The following is a 26637-nucleotide window of genomic DNA, read 5'->3' as shown; positions in this document are numbered from 1 at the left end:
CATTAGAAGGCACTCCCCCCAGGTTCAGCCACACAAAGGGATTTTAAGATCAAGCTGTGATAAAAGCCTTTTTCTCTGGCTCTTCAAGAGACCCACATCCAGACTGAAGACTTCCTTCCCATACTGTGCATCTCTTCAGGCAACTCTTAGTTATCTGTGCTGATGGAGAGTGGCAGCTCAGCTAAGGGTTCCACATCATTTCTACAGGACTTTGGAAGTAATTGAATGAGCTTGGTTTTGAGGAAGCCAATGTATTTTCTGGATTACTTAGCCTAATAGACTCCATGTTATTAAAATGAGGTCACACAAAGCAAGGGTGGACAGTGATGGGATCTGGAAGGGGCAAGGAAGAGTCAGTCTGGGGTTAAAAGAATTTCAAGCTCAGTTGCAAAGCTGATATCAAGAAAATCATTGGCAGTCTGCATCTACAGCAGGGCTGACTCCTGAGTGAGATTTTGGGGAGGTGTATTTTGTTTTGTACTTCTCAAGACCATTTTTAAAATTTGAGTTAAGATATATATAACAAAATTTACCTTTCTAAATTGTTTTAAGTATAGAGTTCAGTAATGTTAAGTACATTCATAATGTTATGCAACCAATTTTCAGAATTCTTTTCATCTTGCAAATGTGAAACTCTGTGCACATTGAACAACGACCCATTCCACAACCTCCAGGCATGGGCAATCCCTTTTCTACTTTCTGTCTTCTTGGGGCCATTTTAAGTGCCTATGCTATTAGGGCTCTTTTAGCCATAAGTAACAGAAGCTGCTGGAAACTGCTAAAGCAATAAAAGAAATTTATAAGCTCCAGAGAATTCAAGGAAAGGTTGGGCAGTCAACCACAGAAAGGGAGGGATGGGCTTTAGGAGCATATAGAATGTAGACCTCCAATGCCACCAAACTCCTGCATCCCTGCTTCTGACTACCCATCAGTTCCATCACCCCCTCTCTGCAGAAGGGCTTTCTCTTTTTCTCTCACATGGCAAAGAACATGGCTCCATGTTAACTTCATCTACTAGAGACACACTGGATTGAAAAGTTTTGTGTTTCCAATATAAATTTGTAGGAAAGAGGCTTATTGAAGCAAATGGATCAGAGCCCCATTCCTGGACTAATCAGCCATGGCCAGGATGACTGGCCTAGCTTAGGTCAGGTGCCCACCTCTGACCAATCAGCTATGGCTAGGGGAGGGGCACATAAGTTCACAACAGAACCCATGGGTAAAAGGAGGCTCTGAAGGACTTCCCAACAGGAAGTGCCAGTGGTGCTGGGCAGATACACAGAAGGCATCCACTAGCATGCCCTTCACCTCCTCTTTCTCCATATATTTCAAAGCCACTTACGCACTGTTCTCTCCCACTTATTATGACAAGTCTTTCCTAGGACATACCCCCTTTCTTAGAAGCAATAAGAGATAAGATAATGAGGTAGTCACCTACATAGTCCTTGGAACACATGCAGAAATATTCTGTCTCAGGGAGCCTGAGTGGTTCAGTCAGTTAAGTCATTGCCTTCGGCGTAGGTCATGATCCCAGGGTCCTGGGATTGGGCCCACACTGGGTTCCTTGCTCAGCAGGGGAGCCTGCTTCCCCCTCACCTCCCCATTCATGCTCTCTCTCGCTATCTCTCTTTCTCTCTCTCAAATAAATAAATAAAATCTTTTTTTTTTTTTTTTTTAAGAAATATTCTGTCTCTCTCTAACAAAAAATTTCCTGTTAGGATCTTAAAATATGATTCTTCCCAATGCTTTCTCATACTTATGAAAAAAAAAAAAGAAGAAGTAAGGACCAAAATCTTCTAATGGCCCATTGCTCCAAATTCAAACCTCATCGTGGAATCAAGGCATCTGGTCACCTAATCTCTTTTCCCTGAGCCTGCCCAGTAGTAATTCCTTGTTGGAACAGCCACGAAGCTGCTGGCAAGAAGACAGAGGGAGGTTTTCTCCTCATTCTTGTTATTACACTAATTCCCTTGTTTTGTGACATTTAAGCAGACAGGCTCCATCTGTGTTTTTATATTGGTCAGATTATCCTTGCCTTTAAAGAGTTGTCTCAGTATTCGCGCTGAGCGGACTTACAGGCAGACAAACACTTCCTCTTCACAGCTTATTAGCTGAAAAGCAAAGCCCACTGTGTTCTGGGAGGCCTCCATCCCAGGCTGATCCGGGCCATAAATTGGCCACAGCAGTGTCCCCAAAGAGATCCTCAGAGAAGCTGTTCACTGGTTGTCAAGAGGATCTCAAGGGAGATCACAGACCCTACCTAGCGCCCACATGGAGGCCTATTTAAAGTAACACTACTAAGCCTGGTCAGTCCCTCATGTGTTTAAAAGACCATTAGCCTCATCTGAGAGTTTCCAGAGACACTTTTGAGGTCTGATGCTCAGTCTGAGGCTGTTGATCACGGTTCACAAGTTTGAACAAAATCAGAGAAAGGTTTTTAAGAATGTTTGTTATATTTTTGGCCACAAGTATTGCCCCAGGCTTTTCTGCCTAAAAAAGATAGAATTATAGCATTGAAAATCTAGGAGTTTTCAATGTGAATCAGGCTTGATGATTGCCAGGATAAAGGAAAAATTATTTATTGAACACACACAATGTACACACAGTGCCCAAGATTATGCTCAGAAAAGCATGAGCTGTGATTTCTACCCTCAGGAGGACTACAGCCCATTTCCCTTTATGCCACTCAAGGAAATCTGACTTCCTTTGAGGAAGCATCCCTACTCCACTCTCAGATTGTGTGACGTGTTAGCACTCCTCTTCTCAAATGTCATAGTCACATGACTCAGTGCGAAACAATTAGGCTTTTTCATCTCTCTGATTGCATAATGGAGCATATGGCCCAAGGCTGGCCTATCAGACTCATTTCTGAGGCTTTTACCGGAATTATTGGGAAAGAGCCTTGAACTTTTTGTTTGTTATTTAGCTAATGAGGTGGTGGTCCAGAGTGTCTGGTCTGGTAGTTGTATCCTTCTTTGTTTTATGGATGAGAGAACTAGAATACAGAAAAAGCAAATAATTTGTCTAAGTTTATAAAGTCAGCTTGAGAAAATGCTGGGATTCAAATCCAGATAGACTGTTCTAGAATCCATGCTCTGTTAGGGTGTCTCTCCTGGAATCCATATACCTCTCATTACCCGCCAACAGAGATCTCTTCACACTCCCCATAGCTCTTTCTTCCAGGAAGAGACCCTCTCTTGCACATTCTCCCAGGTCTGTCAGAAGCAATGATCTCTGGCGTTGGGGCATATCATGGGTAAGTAGGACTGATCTCTGGGTGAAGAAATTAAGGAACACAAATGTAGGAGACAGAGGACAAATAGCCCATTAGAAAGCCTAGAATGAGGACTCTCAATCTGCTAGGAGTTCCTGACCCCTCTGAGAATTACATTTCCCAAAAGAGTTTGTATGCACTTGAAAGTTTATATCTGACAAGGTTTTTCTGATTGCAAGTGACAGAAACCCAACTTGAATCAGCTCCATTAATAAGGTTCACATGACTACGGTAAGAGGAAATCTGCAGCCAGGCTTAAGGAACAACTAGAACCAGCTACAAGAATTGTGGTTTGTTTTTTTGTTTGCTTGTTTCCTCTGCTTCTTTCTATGTGTTTGTTTTATTCACTCTCACCCATGGTAAACAACATGGTTGAAGGTGAATCTCATTTCACATTGCTGAACCACATCTTTGGCCCAACTCTAGTTCAAAAATATCCCAGTAAAGGATTCCAACTGGTCATAGGTTATGGACCTAACCCTATGGCTATAGAAGCAGAGAACTGGGGTCACCAGTAATTATCACTCAAGGAAAAAAGGTAATATCTTCAGAAGATGCAAGATTGTGGGGCAGACAAAAAAAAAAAGATGACCCCAGGAAAGCACCCAGGGGAACTTTGGACCTAGAGTCTAAAACTGTGTCTAAAAAAATAAAGTGGAGAACTAAAGATATTATATGAATAATTCAGGAAAACATCTCAATTATCTGAATAGTTCAAGAGAAATGTTTTGGCCAAGATTATCCAAAATGCGGCCTCCAAATTTTCCTTTTTTGGCAAAGAATTTATAACACAGCCCATTTCCTGTGCCCCATGAAAGGGAAAATCACTTTACAAAACAGAAAGAAAATATTGATTTCTTATTGGGAAATACAGTGCTCTGTGAGCTCATCTTAGCATGAAGTTTCTTTTGTTTTCATATTTGAAAAGAAGAGACAGACATTAAATCAGATTGGTCCTACCCAGGTTGTTAGTTGTGCAAAATAGATAGGAAATGCTCAAGTAGGCTCTTAAAAGTCATCCTCCACTTCAATTTAAACCCCTTTCAGTCTATCTTCTGCACAGATCTGGGGTTAATTTGCCTAAAACACTAGTTTGTCATGATTCTCCCTAAATTCCTGGTGCTCAAAACTACACACAACAGTGATCCACTCTCCTAAACCAATCTCATCTACAACTACTCTGTCTGGGGTTGCCTTGTCATCCTCCAAAGCTTCATGCTTATTTTCACCTCTGACATCCTCGTCTTCTTTCAACTTATCCCCAATCTCATCCATTATGTAAAGCCTGGTTTGATTCCCACATTTGCAGAGGACTACCGAGAGCCATTTACCTTTTGTCCTTCAATTCATTGCCACCTTTTGCCTGTTCTGTTCTGTATGTAGGGAACTGATCCCTGCAAACTCTGTTTCCCATGGTCCCTTGAAACTGTGCTAACTGGTTTCCAGGTATATTCATCCAATAGGAGGTAAGTAGGCAGAGGATATTTTTGAGGAGTGGCATCTCTGGTAGTGACTAGTCTCCTCCATGACCAACTCTATCCTCTGATGTTGCTAATCCCTGGGCTGTCTCACTAACCCTGTTTGTCTTCTCACTTTATATTTTTGTGATGAGTCCTCCATATAAAATTCACTTTATATAGATACCTGGTGTAGATTCATTTTTCCTGACTAGACTTTTTTTTTTTTTTCAAGATTTTATTTATTTATTTGACAGAGAGAGATTTGACAAGTAGGCAGAGAGGCAGGCAGAGAGAGAGGAGGAAGCAGGCTCCCTGCCGAGCAGAGAGCCCGATGCGGGGCTGGATCCCAGGACCTGAGATCATGACCTGAGCCGAAGGCAGCGGCTTAACCCACTGAGCCACCCAGGCGCCCTAGACTTTTTTTTTTTTTAAACAGGATCACTTCATAATCACTTTCTTCTCTGTTTTCCCATAATAGATTTTGTAATATCACTTTTTCAATCATATTTCTTAACTCTTAAAAAGTAATATAGTTTGAACTATTTCAAATAGTACAAAATAATAAATAATAAAGAGTTTCTCATTCTAGATGCCAAGTTTTTTTTTTTTTAAAGATTTTATTTATTTATTTGACAGACAGAAATCACAAGGAGGCAGAGAGGCAGGCAGAGAGAGAGAGAGAGGAGGAAGCAGGCTCCCTGCTGAGCAGAGAGCCTGATGCGGGACTCGATCCCAGGACCCTGAGATCATGACCTGAGCCGAAGGCAGCGGCTTTAACCACTGAGCCACCCAGGCGCCCCCAAGTTTTTTTTTTAAGTATACAAGAGTTAGAGCATGATGGCAGACTAAGAAACTCCTGTTTCTCTTTCCCCCACAGAAACAGTGAATTAACGATACATGGACTGTAATATATGGACAGTTGAGTTGAGAAGCCATGGAACACAAGCTCATGAAAAATCAAGAAAGAATTCCAGAGAAAGAGGTGGAAAAATGTATGAAATTTTGCAAAACCATAACCTCCCTCTACCCAGCATAGCAAATCACAACACTTCCCCCATTCCAATACCAGAGATCTTTCCTGGGATCTGAAACAAAAAGGAGGACTGTGCATCCAACTTTCTGGGCTGCCTGGGGATTGTTCTTTTGTTTTTGTTTTTGTTTTTTTCTGGGGATTGTTTGTCTTTGGGGTTGCTATCTAAAGGATTGGTTTCTGTATTACCTGACTCAGAGCACTTACAGGACTAGTGCCAGAGTTTGCAAGCTGCTGAAAACAAAGGCAAGCATTACAGAATATTACAGCCACAGTTCTTCAGGCATACATCAAAGGGTACAAGAGATCAGAAAAGGTTTGAAGAGTCCTAGAACTTTTTAAAAAGATTTTATTTATTTATTTATTTGATTGTTTGCTTATTTATGTATTTTATGTGGAAAGCATCTTTTTAAGATTTAAGTTCAATTAGCAAGCATATGGTACATTTATTTATTTGAGAGAGAGAGTGAGTGAGAAAGAGAGAGAGAACATGAGAGAGAGAGAGAGAGAAGAGCAGAGGGAGAGGAAGTAACAGACTCTCTGCTGAGCAGCAAGCCCAACATGAGGACTCAATCCTGGGACTCCGGGATCATGACCTGAGCTGAAGACAGACACTTAACTGACGGAGCCACCCAGGTGCCCCAGTCCTAGAACTTCTACTCAGGTTAATTATGAAGTTCTTCTCCTGTGTGAAGCCACTACTTAAAGCCTGGGAGAGGTGGCTGCTTATTCAAATGCACAAATCTCAAGAAAAAATATCACAAGGCATACAAAGAAACAGGGAAACATGGCCCAAAGTAACATAATAAAACTTTAGAACCAGACCTTAAATAAATGCGGGTCTCTAAGCTGCCTGACAAAAAACTTAATTGTCATAAAGATGCTCATGAGCTAAAAGAGAACACCGATAGAAAACTAAATGAAATCAGGAAAACAATGCATGAGCAAAATGAGAATATCAACAAAAAGATAGAAACTATCAAGAAGATGAAGAGAAGGGAGTTGGGGGAAATTGGAGGGGCAAATGAACCATGAGAGACTATGGACTCTGAAAAACAATCTGAGGGTTTTGAAGGGGCAGGGGGTGGGAGGTTGGGGGAGACTGGTGGTGGGTATTATGGAAGGCACGTATTTCATGGAGCACTGTGTGTGGTGCATAAACAATGAATTCTGTTACACTGAAAAGAAATTAAATTTAAAAAAAAAACAGTAAAAAAAAATAAAAATAAAAAAAGAAGAACCAAACAAATTATGGAGCAGAAAATTACAAGAATTACAAAAACTAAATGGAAAATTTATAGAGAGCTTCAGTACAAACTTGATCAGGCAGAAGAAAGAACCAGGTGTGAAGCTAGGTCACTGGGAATCAGTTACAGGAGCAAAAAGAAAAAAAGAATGAAGAGAAGTGAAGAGAGCCCAAGGGACTTATAGGATACTAGACAGTAGATCAGCAGATGCATTATCAGAATCTCAGAAGAAAAAGAGAGAAAAGGGTAGGGAAATTTTATTTAAAGAAATAATGGTTGAAAACTCCCAAATGTTGGGAAAGAAATGGGCATATATATATTCAAGAAGTTAAAAAACTCTGACTATGATAAACCCAAATAGACCATTTAATGATTATTATAATTAGTCACATTATAATCAAATTGTCAGAAGTCAACAACAAAAAGAGAATCTTGAAACAAGCAAGACAAAATTGACTCATCATGTACAAGGGAGCCTCTGTAGGATTATCAGCAAACTTATCAGCAGAAAACCTACCAGCCAGAAGGCATAATATATTCAGAGCATTGAAAGAAAGAGCCCAAAAACCCATCAACAAAGGATTCTGTATCTGAAAAAAACTGACTTTCAAAATGAAGGAGAAGTGAAGATTTTCCCATAAAAACAAAAGCTGAGAGAGTTCAGTACCACTTGACATGTTCTATAAAAAAATGTTAAAGGGAGTAAATTGAATTGAAACAAAAATATGGCAGACAGCAACATGAAACTGTACAAAAATATAAGGTTCTCCAATAAAGGTAAATACATAGACAAGTATAGCAAACTGTATTATTGTAATTTTGGTGCATAGAATTAGAGATGAAAACTTAGCAAAAAATATAAGTCTATGGTAATAGGTATACAACAAATAAAGACATAATATGTGACATTAATAACATGAAGTTCAGGGGGAAACAGCTGTAGAGGATAGAGTTGTTGTTGTTGGTTTTTTTTTTTTTTTAAGATTTTATTTATTTATTTGAAAGACAGAGATCACAAGTAGGCAGAGAGACAGGCAGAGAGCAGGGAAGCAGGCTCCCTGCTGAGCAGAGAGCCCGATGGAGGGCTCGATCCCAGAACCCTGGGATCATGACCTGAGCTGAAGGCAGAGGCTTTAACACACTGAGCCACCCAGGTGTCCCGAGGATAGAGTTTTTGTATGTGATTGAAGTTACCAGTTTAAAATAGAATGTTACAGCTTTAAGGTATTTTATGTCATTGTAATGGTAACAATGAAAATATCTATGGAATATAAACAAAAGGGATGAGAGGGAAATCAAAGCATGTCCCTACCAAAAAGATCAATAAAACACAAAGGAAGGCAGTAAAACAGGAAAGGAAGGACAAACAAGTTAAAAGATACACAAAAAAAAGGTTAACAAAAGGGCAATAGACTATCAGTAGTTACTTTAAATATAAATGGATTAAACTCACCAATGAAAAGACATAGATTGGCTAACTGGATTAAAAAATAATATCCAACAATATGTTGCCTCTAGGAGATTCACTTTATTTACTTTTTAAAAAATTTTATTTATTTGTCAGAGAGAGAGAGAGAGCATACACAAGCAGAGAGAGCAGCAGGCAGAGGAAGAAACAGCATCCCCACTGGGCAAGGAGCCCAATGTGGGACTCCTCCCCAGGTCCCTGGTATCATGATCTGAGCCGAAGGCAGACACTTAACTGACTGAGCCACCCCAGGCATCCCAGGAGATTCACTTTAGATCTAAGGACACATAGGATGAAAAATCAAAACCTGAAAAAAGGTATTCCACAAATAGTAACTGAAAGAGAGCAAGAGTGGCTATACTAATATCAGACAAAATACACTTTAAGTAAAAAACTGTTACATGAGACAAAGAGGGATATTAAATAATGGTAAAGGGGTCAATTCACTAAGAAGATACAGCAGTTATAAACATTTATGCACTAAACCTTAGAGCTCCTAGTAATACTTTGAAGAATTGTAGGCAGAAATAGCAACACAATAAAAGTATGAGACTTCAATATCCCACTTTCTTTTTTCTTTTTTTTAAAGATTTTATTTATTTATTTGACAGAGAGAGAAATCACAAGTAGGCGGAGAGTCAGGCAGAGAGAGAAAGAGAAGCAGGCTCCTGCTGAGCAAAGAGCCCGATGCGGGGCTCGATCCCAGGACACTGAGATCATGACCTGAGCCGAAGGCAGCGGCTTAATCCACTGAGCCACCCAGGCGCCCCCAATATCCCACTTTCAATAACGGATAGGAAACAAGACAGAAATATCAGTAAGGAAAAGAAGATGTTTACAACACTATAGATCAATTGAACCCAACAGACAGATCATGAGATTAATAATGTATTAATAACATGTATATGTAATCTGTATATGTATTAGGAATACATATAGAGAACCCAACAGACATATACAGAACACTCCACCAAACAATAGCAGAATATACATTCTTTCCAAATGCACATGGACTATTGCCCAGGATAGATCACCTATTAGACTGCATAACCATTCAAGAAGTTTGAAATCATACAAAGTATCTTTTTTGATCACAATGGAATAAAATAAGAAATCAATGGTAGAAAGAAAACTTGAAAATCCACAAATATATAGAAATTAAGCAACACACTCTCAAACAACCAACCAACCAAAAAGTCAAAAAAAGAGGTAACAAGAGAAATTAGAAAACTTTTGAGAAAAATGAAAATAACAACACAACATACTAAAATTTATGGGATAAAATGAAAACATAAATAAATTTCATATTATGTGTATCCTTTTTGTGTTTTGTTTAATTGATCTGTCAAATTCTGAAAGATACTGATCTGTCTCCCAATACTAATATGGTTCTATGAAATTCTTCATTACATTTCTATATATATCTATTATATATATTATAATATTTTTGTTGTATAAATATTATAAATTTTTTGTTGTATATTTTGTTGTATAAAGATACATATCTTTTATCTTCCTCTTGTGTAATATAATTTTTGCTAACAAATATTATTTTGTCCCTTTTAATATTTTTGGCCCACTGCATTCTCTCTAATGACTATGTATTCATAACATGGGCTACTATATTGCTTAACCAATATTCTATAGATAAACATTTTAATTGTTTCCAGTAGTTACTATCTTCAGTAATGCTCTTCATTCCAAATTTGTTTAAGCATATTACTTTCCTGTTTTTTAGTATGTTATATTAGTCACCAGTATGTCATTAACTTTTGATACAGTGTTCCAAGATTCATTGTTACGTATAACACCCAGTGCTCCATGCAATACTTGCAATACTTTGAACTCTGTTCTGTTGAAGGAGATTAAGAAAACACATAAATCAATATGTTTAAAGACATTATGAGATGTTTTTATTAGCCTGGACCTAAGGTATATGTGCAATGCTTTTTAAAACCAAGCTTTCTCCCCTGTTGATCTACTTGTATAGTTCTTGACACTTGGGAATCAATTCTACTAACTTATTATTAAAACTAGAGGCAGCAAAATAAATTGTTGAACAACTTCCTTTAAGGTAGGTATTTAATACTAGTGATAAATGTACAGAATGATTCACCAGATAAATGAGGGAAAACTGAGTATTCAAAATAGAAGAAATCTTGCAGATGGTACAAAGACAACTTTGACATTTAATTCAATAGCAGAAAACTGAATGAGATCAGAGGGACTTTGAAATTACAGTTCCATATGGCCGCTGTTATAGAAAATCACCAGGGAATGTTACCAAGTTTGTTGAACACTACTATAATAAAAAATTATTATCATCTCAGGAAGGAAGAAAAATCATTGATTACAAAGGTAGACACTGCATTGCTGTAATTCCAATGAAATCACTGGCGTATTTGTCACATTGCAGAGAACACCACCTCCAGCCTTTTCCCATCGAATTATTAATGGAGAATTGGAAATTACTTGATAAAAGGCTGAGAGGGAGTTACATTTAGCAAAACAAGTGCCAGTGACACTCAGAGAAGCAGGTGTTGATGAATAAAACATTGAGGTTGTGGAATACAATGAGGTGTGTAGATGATTTGGACATACAGCTTATGTGGACTGATTTGAGTGAAACAGTGCGTTCTGGGTGAAGGAAAGTAACACAATCATGGGCTTCACAAAGGACATTTCCTGCCAGGGAATCTATAAATTAATTTTTTAAACACGGTATTTCTTTTATAGCGATTCCTGCCTTTGACATGCAACTTGGGTCAATGAAGGATTTCAGATGAGAGTAGAAATGATCCTGGAGGAAGTGTCTTCCATTCTTACATTCTGCAATAAAATTCAATTAGATCTTTCTCTTGGATCAGAGATCTCCATGGGTCTCCATACTGAGAGGCTCCCATGCCTGTAGCACTCTATCAGGTGCAAAGAACAGTCTCAACTATTAGAAAAACACACTAAAACTCTCCTGTCGACCGAATTAATCAATGTTCAGTGACTTTGGTCTCTGGTCTAGTGGAATTCATGTCATTTTCTTCGTTGTGTTAGCAGTAGTTTATTTGTAAGACTGATGTCTTACAAATATACCTTTAAATTGTGGACTATTATAGTGTAGGTACAAGCTCAATGCTAAGGCAGTCCCACTATACCCCAAGACCAAAGTTTCCCAAATACAAAGAATGGATGAGCTGGATGGACATTAAGGCCTCTTGAGGCTTTTACAGTCAACAAAAATACACCCTGTATAAACATCCAATTCCTACCAAACTGAACATATGTATAACAGGCTCTTCTCTTATGTTTATTATTAATGTTGAAAAATCCTGAGATGCTTTGGTCAAAGGCTTTAGATTTAGTACCAAATGCCCAGTTAACTAGTTCTTTTTGGCAATGCTAGCACTGCAACATTTCTGAGAAGAAATGAAAACAATCTGGATGGTAGTTGACCACTCACTTTCCTATGTACAGTATCTCATTTAATCCTTTCCAACTTTTGTTACCCCCACTTTTTGCATTGAAAACTTAAAAACATTTATTTATTTGTTTATTGTGATATAAGAACTTTTTTATTATGTTATGTTAGTCACCATATAGTGCATCATTAGTTTTTGATGTAGTGTTCCATGATTCATTGTTTGCATGTAACACCCAGTGCTCCATGCAATACACACCCTCCTTAATACCCATCACTGGGCTAACTCACCCTCCCACCTCCTACCCCTCTGAAACCCTCAATTTCCCAGACCATAGATATCTAACTCTTAAAGATATTTTTAAGGATGCAATACAATATTGCTATATATGGGTACAATGTTTTAGAGCAATGATTTAGAACTTATAATCTTATGTAAATTGTGTAGCCATTGATTAGCAATTCTCCTTTTCCCCCTTGCCACAGCCCCTGGCAACTACCATTTTGATCTTTGCTTTCATGAGTTTACCCTCACTTTATATATGAAGAAAGGCAAGTTCTAAATAATTGTCCAGACCATATAACTAATAAGTGGAGAAGCCACATTGACTCCAAAAACCAATATTTCCATGACACTTCACTATTTATGAAGGGAAGCAGACTATTTCTGTGTCAGAAATTGTGCTAAGAGCTGTAATACGAAAACTTGTTGAGAAAGTACTGTCATTGACATCATTTTACAGAGGAGGGAGCACACTTGGAGAGCTAGAAACTCAGAGCTGGGGATCAAATCACGGCAAGTTGTTCAGTTGTGAAATCACTGAGCATTCTGCCTCTTTTCTAAGGTGAAGAGAAAGGAGAGCCAAAGCCCCTGGAGGCATAATGTTTACATCAAACAATCCCCCAGAGAAAAGTGGTCTTGTTTTGACAGCGTCCTAAAGCAATGTTACTTTGGTACTGACTCTACGAACACAAGAATCCACTGAGGCTCAAATGCCCACCTTAGAGCACCATGCCTGTAGCTCTCCTTCTGAATATAGATAATATACCTCAAGGGGAAAAAACACAACAAGACTTTGAAAATTTGTAGGGAACATTAGAAATGGAAACCCGAATGATCACAGCTTATTGAAGAAGCCTGGTGTGTAAGAGGGCTATTCAGTCAGGAAAAATAAAGACTGAGCTGGATGGTGGAGGTTGCCTTGGTAACCAAATCCTCCTACAAGATTTAGGGTGTCCCCCAAAGCCTCAGAAGAAAGTCTCATTGTACAGTCTCTTCACTCTGAGGCATGTGCCTTCCAGTAGCAACACTCTCCATGTCAGTTTGCCACTCCCTCTATTTCTCAGTCATTTCCAGCCTCATTCATTGACGACTCTCATTGTTGGCTCAAATCAGCCATCCGTTTCCCATAAGCCACCCTATTAGATCAAAGGTTCAAAAAGCTCTCTTTCAGTCTATGAAATTCTATCACTTAAATTCATTCACTGAATAACCCCCAACCAGACCAATTCTCCAACCTCATGGAAACATCTAAACTGACTCTTAATTTTTTTTTTCCCTCTCCATGTGTCTCCTCCCTACGCCAGTGAGTCCCCAAGGTTCATAACTAGTGCCTACACTTCCCTTCCTTTCTGTCCTTTTAAAGCACCTACCTTGGCTCCATCCTCCAATGAATCTGACTACTGCCTTCTCCATGGCTGCATCTGCACTGCTGGGCACTTGGAAAGAAAATTACACAAGTGGGTCACTGGTACCAATAGAAACTCACGCTCACCAATCTCAACAGGCCAGGAAGCCTACTATGTTTTCCTGGTTAGTTCATACTCCTATTATTTTCAAACTTTTTCATCTTCTTAAATCTCAGACTCCTTTACCCCTCACTTACTGTTTATTCTCAAAACCAAATATGCAAATGTTCCTGCACTAGCACTGCAGCATCTGTCCTTGGGGCCGCACTGAGATCTCCTTAAGAGGTTGGCACACTCATTGCCCAGTTGGTGTGGAAGTTGGCAGCTAATGGTTTGTGCCTGTGCCCTTCTCTGGAAGATTATTCAGACTACAGAAGCTGCCTCATCCAGAGATATCTGGGGGATTATGCACCCCACCCCACTTCTAAGAGAGCAGCCGTTGGCTACCTGATAGACTGATGCAACCCTCTGGCCTCAAAGAGAAACTCAGTGGAAATGGTTCACATGCCAAAATTCCTTGAAGAATCATGCAGAGTCTGGATTTCTGAAACCATATTACCTTGCTTTTGCCCTACAAAATCCTGCTTCCTATACTCTTTACACTTTTTTTTTTTTTTTTTTTGAGAAAACTCCCTCAGTAAATCACTTGCACAGAAACCTCAAATCAGGCTCAGCTTCTGAGGAAATTGACCGCAGATAGCCATCAACATTTTCTTCCCCTTTCCTCCTACTGGAACTGAGTGATCCCTGCTCCTATTCAAGAACAATGCTTCCTCCTGTGTTCTGGACCCCGTGCTGTTCTGTCTTCCCAGGAACTTTGCACAATCAATAATCCTTTTTCTCTTTCTTGGCTTTTCCCCATTAGGACTGAACGAGCTCAAGCCTCTCCCATCTTGAAAAAATAGACCTTCCTTCAACCCCATCTCCTTTCCAGCTATGGTCTCCCTCTCTTTTCTCTTTCATAGCCAAACTTCAGCATTCAGTTGTTGGAGATTTTAAATTATATTTTCATAGCTACATTTCTCCCTCATGTGTAGAAGATAAAGGGTCTCCATTACAGAAAGATTAGAGATTTTGGAGGACTCAAGATATGGCCGGAAGAAAGCACTTTAAGGATGTGCCCACCACTATAATTGTTATTTTGAGCTTTTCTGGCATATGAGCTGGTGAATTCTGTCCCATAGTGCTGTTTACATATATCTCCTTCATTCCCTCACCTCCTACTCTTTTGCAACCCACTCCAATCTGGTTTCTTCCCCCTACCACTTTCCCTTTGACCCCCCTGTTGCTAAATCTAATGGACACCTTTCAGTTTCCATCCTACTTGATTTCTCTCCCTCATTCTTTTTCTCTCTCTTTGTATTGCTCCTGCCTGTCCAGCTGCTCCTAGTTTGGTTTGGTTCCTTTGCTCCTGCTTTGGTTCCTTTTCTAGTTCCTCTTTCTTTCAAAACCCATTAAATAATCATATCTCTCAGAAATCTGACTGGAAATTTTTTTCTTTTCTCACTCTGCATGTGCCTTAAGTAATGTTGTGCATTACCAAGAATTTAACCACCATCTCCACAAAATGCATGTCCAAATATCCAGCCCAGGCTGTTCTTCTGAACTCTGGACTTACATCTGCAACAAACTTTGCCACATCTCCATGTGAACACCTTAAATGTGTCTTAAACAGAAAATGTCCAGAATTAAAGGCACAGTTTTTCTACCCAGACTGCTCCACTGCAATCTTGATAACATTAAGAAGTGGTACCCCTACCCACATAATTTTTCAAGTCAATAATTTATGAGTCAGTTGTTAGTCCTCTCCAACGTCATTTCAATCAGTGAAGTAAGTCCTAGTAATTCAGTCCTGTTCTACACATTCTCCCATGACAGTAGGCTACTTTAGCTATCATCTCTTGTCTGAAGTATTGCAATAATCTCTGTATCACTACCTATAATCTCTGTGTCAATTAGGGGTTAATTGTAGGCAGTAGAAATTCTTTTAGCTTTTAGGTATACAGGGATTTAATGTAGAAAACAAGAAGCTTACACAATTCTAGGTAGACTAGAAGACTCTGAGATAGGCTTCCAGAAATAACCTCTGTAACAATACAACAGAATGAACCCATCAGGGGAACTGCTTCCTTACCACAATCAGGAAGGAAGTCAGCACTGGTACTGCTGACCTTAGATGTTACCCAGGGATCACAAAGCCAGTGGAGCTGCCTCTTGCCACTATTTTGCTGGTATCTGACCCTGGACTTCTGCTTCAGAAAAGCCAATGTCCACAACCAGTCTTGCCAGCTGGAAGTACCTTCTGAATCTCCAAGATGTATGTAATTGATGGAATCTTACCTGTTCCAGAACCTGAGCTATAATCTGGTCTTCTGTAGGCTCTGCAGTGCAGGAAAGCATATTTGAGGAGAACTGTATTGGACACTGAGTCAGCCAACTCCCCCACCAACTGCCATAATCCCCCCCCCCAATATCTTACCTTCCCCTCCAGCCCCTTTTCCTCTTTGCTGCCATAACAATGCTTTTAGAGGCACAAGACAGATCATGAAATCCTTTTTAAAAACTCATTGATGTCCATTGGTGTCCATTGCTTGCAAAATATAATCCAAATTCCTTGTTGTGGCCGACAAGGCCATACATGGTGTTTATCATGTGCCTACTATGCCAAGGTACTCTACTAAGTGAATTTTGTGAATTATCTCATTTAATCCTCAAAATAAGTCTATGGCTTAGATACATTATTCTAGTGTCACAGTCTTTGAGAGGTTAAGTTCAATTCTCAAGGCCACCCATTTGGGAGTCATGGCAGTCAGACTTTCTGTTCGACTCTCATGCACTTAGTTCCGTGCCATATTGTCTCCATCAACACAAGGACTGGCAATGTCTATAGTTTTGTTTCTTACCACTGCCTTTCTTACTCCCTATGCTCAGCCCATGCTGGTTATCCTCAGTCCTGGAAGATATTGCATCCTACAATTTTGAACATATTAGCTCTTTTTTTTTTTAAAAGATTTTATTTATTTATTTGACAGACAGAGATCAGAAGTAGACAGAGAGGCAGGCAGAGAGAGAGGAGGAAGCAGGCTCCCCGCTGAGCTGAGAGCCCGATGTGGGGCTCGATCCCAGGACCCTGAGATCATGACCTGAGCCGAAGGCAGAGGCTTTAACCCAATGAGCCACCTAGGTGCCCCATATTAGCTCTTTTTTTCTGGAATGTTCTTCCTCCCCTTTCTCTTTAGCTCATGCTTGCTTATCATTTAGGACAACTCAGCCAAATACTCCTTCCTCTGAGACGCTCCTCCTGACCACTTGGTGGATGCTGACTCTCCTCATTACTCCCTCTTGGGGTGCCCACCCACATCTCCTCTACTACAGCACTTCACACACATGGAATTACCCACTAAATAGTCCAATATGCCTTTATTTCATGTTTGGTTAATACTGCATGATGAGGGATGCCTGGGTGGCTCAGTGAGTTAAACCTCTGCCTTCAGCTTACGTCATGATCCCAGGGCCCTGGGATTGAGCCCCACATCAGGCTCTCTGCTCAGCTGGGAGCCTGCTTCCTCCTCTCTCTGCCTGCCTCTCTGCCTACTTGTGATCTCTGTCTGTCAAATTAAAAAAAAAAAAAACTGCATGATGAGGCATAAGCCTCTTATACTCCTCACTCTCTCCCAGGCATCTAGAACCTTGTCTACTATAAAATGGGTACTCAATGCATATTTATAAACTGACTGACTTATTAGTAAAGAGAAAGATTTAAAAATGTTTTTCATCTTGTAGAACATTTATTATTTATGTATTTAGTTGTTATTTTTTGGCAGTTTCAAGTTTTTATTTAAATGCCAGTTAGTTAACACATAGTGTAACATTAGTTTGGGGGGTAGAATTTAGTTACTGTTCACTTACGTACAACACCCAGTGCATCACCAAAAGTGTCACCTTAATACCCTTTACCCATTTAACCCATCCCCTTGCCTACCTCCCTCCAGCAACTCTCAGTTCGTTCACTATAGTTAAGAGTCTGTTCTACGGTTTACCTCTCTCTCTTTTATCTCCACCATGTTCATTTGCTTTATCTCTTAAATTACACATATGAGTGAAGTCATATGGTATTTGTCTTTCTCTGACTGACATATTTAGCTCAGGACAATACACTCTAGCTCCATCCTCATCATTGCAAGTGGCAAGATTTCATTATCTAATGGTTAAGTAATATTATATCAGATATCTCACAACTTCTTTATCCATTCACCAGTCTATGCATATTTGGGCTGTTTCCATAATTTGGCTATTGCTGATAATGCTGCTATAAACATCAGGGTGTATGTATCCCTTTGAATCAGTATTTTTGTATTCTTTGGGTAAATACTGAGCAGTGCAATTGCTGGGTCATAGGGTAGTTCTATTTTTAACTTTTTGAGGAACTTCCATACTGTTTTCCAGAGTGGTTGCACCAGTTTGCATTCCAGAAATTTTTAAATCTTTACACCTAATTATCTGAAATAGGGTGACAAAAATAAAACCAGATCAACAAAAAGCATGGACAAACTCCCCATTAGAAAGTAGAGGAATGACTCAAGGATATGAGATATATTTCCAGACACTGTTGATTTCCTGAGTCCATCCATGTAGGTACAGAATGTAGGAGAGATAGAAATGGGGCTACAGTGTGATTGGATCCCTATGTGCAGCCCCAATTCTCACTCCATGCCCACCTTTAAGTCAGGGTCAACTGTCACACGTTCCAGAATAAGATCTCCATGAAAGAATGTTATATTACCAAGAGGTTAAGGTGAGGGAAAAGAAGGTTAGATGTCATACCATGTAGCCAAACTTCATAAATATTTCCTTTAAACATCTCTGATCTATTCCCACAGTCTTCTCCAGCTACTAGCCAACCAATCTACCCTTTCTTCTCTAGAGCAACCCTTCCCTAGCTTCCCCAGCCATGCTAGACCCTTCTTACCAGACACTACCCATATTTTGTGTGTTCTTGTCTTCCCTTCTTTGGGCAGGACAGTGAGAGTCACTTTCTCAGCTTCTCCTGGGAGCATCCTTACACTCAGCCCTTGCTCAATAACAAAGCCTCCTCCTTGGAATCACTTCCCCTAGAAGGCAAGGTGGATTATTGTAAATATAGTGAAGATATTTGGTGGGGCATCAAAACATTATAACATTTGTCCCTGATAATCCTTTGTCCCTAGTCATGATGGGCACAAACATCAAGAACAATGCCTAAAAGACTCAAATCATAGTTTCTCTCATGGTGTAGCAAGGAGGCTCCCTCTTCTGGTTTTAAGTCTCAGCCATGAGACTCAGTACCATGGGGGAACAGGGTAAGTTCTTTCCAAAGAGAAAGTATGATTAAAAAAAACCACCACTTCCACCATAGTGAAATGTAGAAACAATTAGGAAGAAGATGCTAGACACATGCCCCACTATTTTCCTCATTGGGTGGAAGCTTTGCTGGAGTTATGGAAATAATGAGATAGATATGGGGGAGACAATATCCTTATGGGGCTGTGGCTGAAAGGTAACATATTTCAGTGGGCATTGCTTGGGGGAAAACAATGTGACACAGGAGAATGTAGCACCTCAGTTTGAGGGGTCAGATAGAATAGTCTTTCTCAAGCTTGTACTTGGGCTGCAGAGGACCCAGATGTTCCTACATACACTTGTGAAGGAGACAAAGGGTACAGAGAAGACTACTGGTGTAGCAAAGTCTTTAGTGAGGAAAAGGAAGTTGTCAAGTGTGGAACCTCAATGACCAGGGGCAATGACAGTGGTACCTAAGCAAATACCAGTTCAGCCATCAGACCACCTCAGTCATGCTAAAGCAAAAATCGGAGAAAGAAGACAATTTGTGAACTGGGTTTCACAAGCTTTTTCATGCCAGGAGGACTCAAGCTGTCTCCATACTCAGAAAGAAGGAGAGAGGAAGAAGAAATGGCTTTGAATGGATCAAATATTTACCCAGTAGAGACTGTTCTAAACTAAAAGAGACTTTTTTAGATAACTCAAATTAGAGAAACCACTTGGCATGTTTCAAGTTTGTTACCTATCTTCTACTCCCTCTGTACTCTCTAACCTACCCTCAACAAAGAAGTCTAGAGACCTATGTGGTCTTGTAGCACCCAGGGAAGCTGACAATACTTAGAGGGACCTCATCCTTCAGGACTGAGACATATAAGACTTGGGGAAAAAATCCCAGCATCCTCATGGTCTCCACAGGGATTCTGAGGGAAGCCACAACAGAGCACACCTGACTTTACCTGAGTGGTCTGGATATTAATGAGACAGCATGCTCAGATCTTGCAATGTCATTGCTGCCTATAGCTGGCAGGTTGTAAGCAAACAAACAAACAAACAAAAAACCCAGTTACATTTTGAAAACCATTTAATTGTTCCTCGCAGTGAGCTCTTGTCCAAGGACAGGATGAGGGAGGGGGCCAGCTGCTATTTCACAGGGAGAGCACCGCCTGCCAAAGACACCCGGCAGAAAACGACCAGCATTTTGAAAGGCTGCAGCCTGTCCGCCCAGAAATTAGAACATGGCATTGAATGAAGACAAGTAAAACGAGAATGAAGAACCCAGGAATGGGCACAGTTTGAATGCTATTGCCATGGTTTTTTGTTGTGGTCTTTAAAACATGGTCAGTGCCGATGGGGAAGGGAGAGGGTATGGTTAGGAAGGGCTGAGCTGTTGAAAGGACAAAACTGCCAGGAGCGGCAGCTTTGGAAATGCCACTTCAGCTGTTTAAATGCTATGGTTGGTTGTACAGAATGATTGTTATCTTGAGGCCTGAATTCTGCTGATTCAATTGCTCTTATTTGGATTTTCGAATTATTCCTGACAAGATAATAAGTCTCTTTCAAAACATTAAATCGGATAAATCTCCCGGCTGGAGGTCTCTAGTTCCATTTAATTTTCTGAAGATATTCTAAGGACCTAATGAGAAATCAAAATGAAAGGGCTTAATTGGAATTCCTCTAATTCCCCAACATGAGGTCCCAAGTTAAAGAACTTGGAAGCAGCGGCCATGCGGCCGTGTGTTTCCTTGCTCTCGCTCTCGCTCTGGGTCTTGCTGAGGAAGTCCTACTCCTGACCTTTAGACCGTCTTGTTAAACTTCACAGTCTATGGATGGCTGAACATTAATTACAGAGCTTGATTTTTGCTTGTTTTTGTGGCCAATTTTAATACACTCCCAGTTTTCTCTAGATCTATTTAAGGCTGCATGTTATGTCTTCTGCTGAGCTGCATGGACATAACAATCAGATGTGAATTTTCAGAGCTGCTATTCTACAGAACTTGGAGATCTGAGAACTGAGCCTGTAAAGTCTCCTAGAAAATGGTTTGCCAAAATTTATGTCTTTGATTCTAAGGAGCTTCCCTGGATAAGTGCATTTGATGTCGTTACCCTCTATACTAGGTAATAACCATTGCCCTTTATTGAGGACTTGCTATGTGCCGGGCACTTTGCTAAGACTTGTACATATGTATTTCATTTAATACATCTCCACACAACATCCCCATGAGGTAGATGCTACGATTATCTTCATTTTATACATGAGCAAGTAGACTTAAAGAGAAGTCATTTATCCAAAGCCACACATTTAGTCGGGAGAGTGTGTTTGGGGAGTGGGACACAGATCTGAGTCTAGATCTGTGTGTGCCCCAAATTTATGCTCTTGTTACCCCCAAGAACAGACCATCTAAGCTATACAAAAATCACTCTGAATGAGGTTTCAGGAGAGCATGGTATGGCTTTAGATAACAGAGCACAATCCTTGTCATCCATCCATCCACAGAGAAAAATTATTCAATTGCATATGGGGGTCCCTTTACAGAGAGGGATAATGAGGCAAGAGGAAGGAGAATGGGGTATAATTTCCTCACCAAAAAGTTGCTGCCATCCAGATGGGAGAGAGATTGACCTGACGGTGCCTACCTTCATGTTCCTAGGATTGTGAGAGAAGACAGAGGAGTCACATTAGCTGCTCTTGGCAAAGCTCCTGCTTCATTAAAGATGATACCGGCCAATTTAATAGTCCTGGGCCAAATATAAAGAGTGCCTCACTACAGAATCAAGTCAACAGACAAAAGAACACCTACCCAACAGGTTTTATTTTCTCCCCTGCTGCCACCTGGGCTGACAACTACCCCCCACCGCCCTGCGCCAGTTGACAGATACTTCTGATATTAATGGCCATCTAAGATTAATAGAACCAGAAGAGTAAAGACCATCCAGGAACTGCTTTGAGTGGTAATTTTAAATGTGGAGCCTGTTCTTGCCCTATCACTTCTCAACTTTTATCACCAGCCATGATGATACTGCAAAAAAAGATGCTCTGGCCTGGACACTTTCAGGCTGGGTTTGCTCACGAGACTTCACTATAAATACAAGATGGCTGGCCTGTGCCCCTTGCTTTAAAACCCATAGGGAGGGACGGCAGTGAGAATGGGTGGAAAGAGCTAACTTTGACTTAATCAGCATAAAAACTTTCAAAATAAAGAAACCAGTCAGCAAATTTCTTTTTAGGGGACACTGGCTTCCTCGTAAAGAGGTGACTAAGACCTTGGAAGTCTCAGCACCTGTGTCTGGAGCTCTCCAAGCTCTCCCCCAGTACCTCTATATATTTATGTGCCGTTCCCCTCCACTCCCCACCTTACAACAACCTAGTTTTCACCCTTCACTTGCTTTGAAGGCATTTGAGAGGCAAGTAAATTAAGGAAAATCACCTTTGAAAAGTTTGACTGCAGGGCTTAGAATTTAAGCTCTTTGGCAGAAGGAATTGCCTCCCTTAGTCTTCTGTATCTATCCAAGGAGCAATCAGAAAATGGAAATACTTCAAACAGTAACATCACAGCAAGCGAGCAAACAAGGAGCTCTGAGTGAAGGCACTGTCATTTACGGGGATGCTATGATGCTGCGGGGTGGGGTTTGATATTGTTGGCATTCGAATCATGGCTGGGTCAATCTCCTCATGAGCCATTTATTATTTATAACCCTGACTACTTTCCAAAAAAGGTAAGGTAGCTTATAGCAAAAGGCACATACTGTAAAAACAAGACTCAAATAACAAGACATTGATAACTATTGAAAGAGACATAACAAAAAAACTTTATTGTACAAGCCTAAATTATGAAACGTTTAAAATGAGCTTCCTGACATCCAAGGTGAAAAAGGAGCCATGTTAAGTTGCATACTTTTCAACATCTTATTTTAAAAGCACATCACGTTAGGGTATGGGGACTACATAGTTTTACTCTGTTCCACGGCTGCCCATCATACCCCAAGCAAAAGCCAGACAAAACAAGCAGTCTCTACTTTAAATGAAACTTAGAGTGGCTACAGTATTATTATTTTTTAAAAGCGCAACATCCTCTCGTCATTGCTTGGTAAACTCTCAGTAGGATTCTGGATGAGAATTAATTTCATTAAACTACTCCTTGTAGGACTGGAGAACAGTTGTCTGGTAGCAATAGCTGAAAAGCACCTCTGAGCTTTGCTGGAAGGAGCAAGGAGATCACTTACTATTTGCAAAGATCTGTTTACAATAGAGCATGACCGTATTCCAGAGAACACTGACATGGGAATCAGGATCCCTGAGTTCTTGTCCCAACTGGACAAGTAAGATGACCACGACACTGGACAAGCTCCTTCCTTTTGAATTTCACTTTCCATTCTATACTATGAGAAGGTTGAAGTTGGTCAGCGGTTCTCCACTCTGGCTGCATATTAGAATCACCTGGGTGAGCTTTTAAACATGCATATGCATGGCCCCCTCCACGTGTAAATTAATAATTTTTAATTTCCTAGGGGTAAATACTTGCCAGGCACTGGTGTTAAAAACACCTCAGGATATTCCCGCGTGTAGCCTGGACTGAGATCCCTGGGTGGGATGATCTCTAAAAGACCCCTTCAGAGCTGTGCTTCATGGAGACATTCCTATTTTGAGGAATACCTCAATTAATGATTCCCCTGGGCATGGAGCTCTTTCTTGCAGTCAGCTAGGTTAAAAAGAACAAACCAGAAAGGTCCTTATAAATCATGCAAAATGAGCTGCCTGCTTATGCAGCTGCACGACAAAAATACCTCAGTGTACAATGTCTATTTCTCCCTTCTTGTTGATGATAAACAGCACCCCTCTAATGCAGAGCACGAGCTGCATCATCTATGACCTCAGTCTACCTTTCTGGTTTCCTCCTCTCCCCACTGGTCCCTCTTACCTCACTTCACATTCCAGATCCTTCCCCCCATATATATGGAGAAAGAGCTGATAGCAGGCCTTAACCCACAGGGTTGGCTGACTGAACACCAATAAAACATTAAATTTTACTTCAACTTGATTTAATTCAGCAAGTATTTGGCAAAGGCTGGGTTAAGCATGTTCCCTACTTTATTTTAAATATTTTATTGCCTTTCAAAGATGCCAAAAAGTAAACATTTTACTGGCATTTGTAGAAAACAGGAGATATCACTATTTAAAAGGCAAGCGTCAGCCCAGCGATAGGTTTGGGAGGAGCCTAGGTATGATACCACAGGGGGCCGCCTTGACTAGCCTTAAAGGATAGCCTCTTCCAAGGAGCTTGGGGGAGGAGATTGGGGATGGAGTCTAACAGACTGTCCTCTCCAGGGTGTTTGGTAATCAATGGCTTCTCCCAGGACCTGGATCCCTAATTGCCATAGCTACGGTTGACCAGTAGGCCTGTGCCTCAGCCCTTTGCTGGCTTTGCTCAAATAATTTGGTGAATTTACATCCTAATCTCCTGTCCATTGGCCCATGAATTTGTTCATATTTTGCATCTCTTGGATCACTTGAAAATAACACAATTGGTATGTATATCCTGATGCTCCCATTCCAAACTGACTTCCAGTGAAACATGATAAATATTATAAAATACTTCCGGTAGGGATAAAATAAACATTAAGTGACTGAGGAGATTATGGTTCTAGTATAGAATGCAAACATAGTAAACTAAAACCTAGTAAACTAAAAATAATATAACCAATAAAAATAAAATTGTTGTGAAGGGACCAAGCAGACAAAAGTACAAGCAGGGTAATCAGTTCATCTACCACAGCAAAGACGAAAAGTCACTTCTAACAAAAGAATTAACAACAGGGTTAACTCTTAAAGTTTTATAATATATTTTCATGGCCATAGAGAATCCTTTGAGAATAAATGGTGTTTGTAATAAAAAAACAAAACAAAACAAAACAAAACAAAAACAAGAAAAAAGTTTAATAGAAGTTGGGAAATTTCTTCAGTCTTGCATCAGTTTCTTTCCATTGTTTTAAATTCATACAAAATGAAATGAAAATGTTTTTATTTTCTAAAAACCATGTATCCTCACAGATTTCTCTCTCTTGCTCCATATGTATATTCATACAGAGATGTCTGGAAACATGTTCACCAAGTGTTAATATTAGTCATTTCTAGGAGTGGGAGTTTAGTTAATTTGTTGCTTCAATATTTGTTCTTTTCGATCTTGTTTGCATTTTTTTTCTTTTTACCTTTTGACCCCATTCATCCATTTATCCCATCCCCTATGCTTTACCTCTGGCACCATCAATCTGTTCTTTTTATCTATGAGCTTTAGTGGGTTTCTTTATTTGGTTTGGTTAGGTTTTTTAGATTCCACATACAAGAGAGATCATATGGTATTTGTCTTTCTCTGTCAGACTATTTCACTTAGCATAATGTTTGCATTTTTTAACATGATCATGTATTATGTTTTAAAAAAATCATGACTTAAAAAAGTCAATGACTATGATGGGTCCACAAGTTCAAGGTAAGTTTGAAATTATATGCAATATTTTCTGTATAATATGTATTTGCATTTTTTTCTGGAAAGTGTGCCATATTTTCCTTTGGTTACCAGAAGTGTTTATGACTCCAGAATGTAATTCTGTGCCTTCTGCATTTCTTTTACTTTCAGTTTTTAAGCTTTTGGCTAATAATATAGCTTTCAACTATCAACTAAATGCCAGGCACTAAATCAAGTACTTTATATGTGTTGTCTAATTTTATATGGTAGGTGTTAACAATTCCATGTTATGGAGGAGAAATGAGGACCAGGGATGCTCAGTTACTTGCCCAAGGTCACACAGCAATTAGGGGTGGAATTTGTAATCTGAACTGAGTTCTGTCTCGGTATGAAGTCTACACTTGCTCTATAGTATTCATCTACTTCATCACATAAGTCACCAGAAGTCATTCATCTGCTATTATTTGAAAGCCTGCAGAGCTGGCAATGTCCCAGGTGCTGGGGACACAGCCGTGAACATTGGACAAAAATCTCTGCTTTCCTGGAGCTGATATTTTATAAATAGCTCAACACAGTTTTAAAATATGTTTATATTACTTCATTTGATCATTATAAGAATCCTCCAAAGCAGGCAAAGGATTTCCAGTTTTATAGACAAGCTAACAAAATCTGAGAGAAATTAAAGAGTTATCCAAGTTAGGTAGCTACTGGGTAATGGACTCAGAGTATCAAATCTGACAGGATGCTGAGTCTCTAAGTTTAAAATACGTATCTATTTTATAACTTGATCATATCCTAGTAGCAAATAGTTGTAGTGATAGAATATAAAAGTTAAAAGTAAAGTTTGCCTACATTAGTAGCCAGTCTCACATGATAAAGATCATTGGAATTATGCAACAGATTAGGATTTCCCTTCCCACACTCCCACTTCCCCTTTCAGGGTCCTCCTCTTCACTTCCATGGTGTTTTTTTTTTTTTTTTTAATTTTTTCAATTTATTTATCTTCAGAAAAACAGTATTCATTATTTTTTTCACCACACCCAGTGCTCCATGCAATCCGTGCCCTCTATAATACCCACCACCTGGTACCCCAACCTCCCACACCCCTGCCACTTCAAACCCCTCATATTGTTTCTCAGAGTCCATAGTCTCTCATGGTTCACCTCCCCTTCCAATTTCCCAACTCCCTTCTCCTCTCTAACACCCCTTGTCCTCCATGATATTTGTTATGTTCCACAAATAAGTGAAACCATATGATAATTGACTCTCTCTGCTTGACT

This window comes from Mustela erminea, chromosome 19 (genome assembly GCF_009829155.1).
Source record: "Mustela erminea isolate mMusErm1 chromosome 19, mMusErm1.Pri, whole genome shotgun sequence".
Taxonomy (NCBI): Eukaryota; Metazoa; Chordata; class Mammalia; order Carnivora; family Mustelidae; genus Mustela; species Mustela erminea.
The sequence above is the reverse complement of the archived record's forward strand: the minus strand, read 5'-3'. Positions refer to the sequence as shown.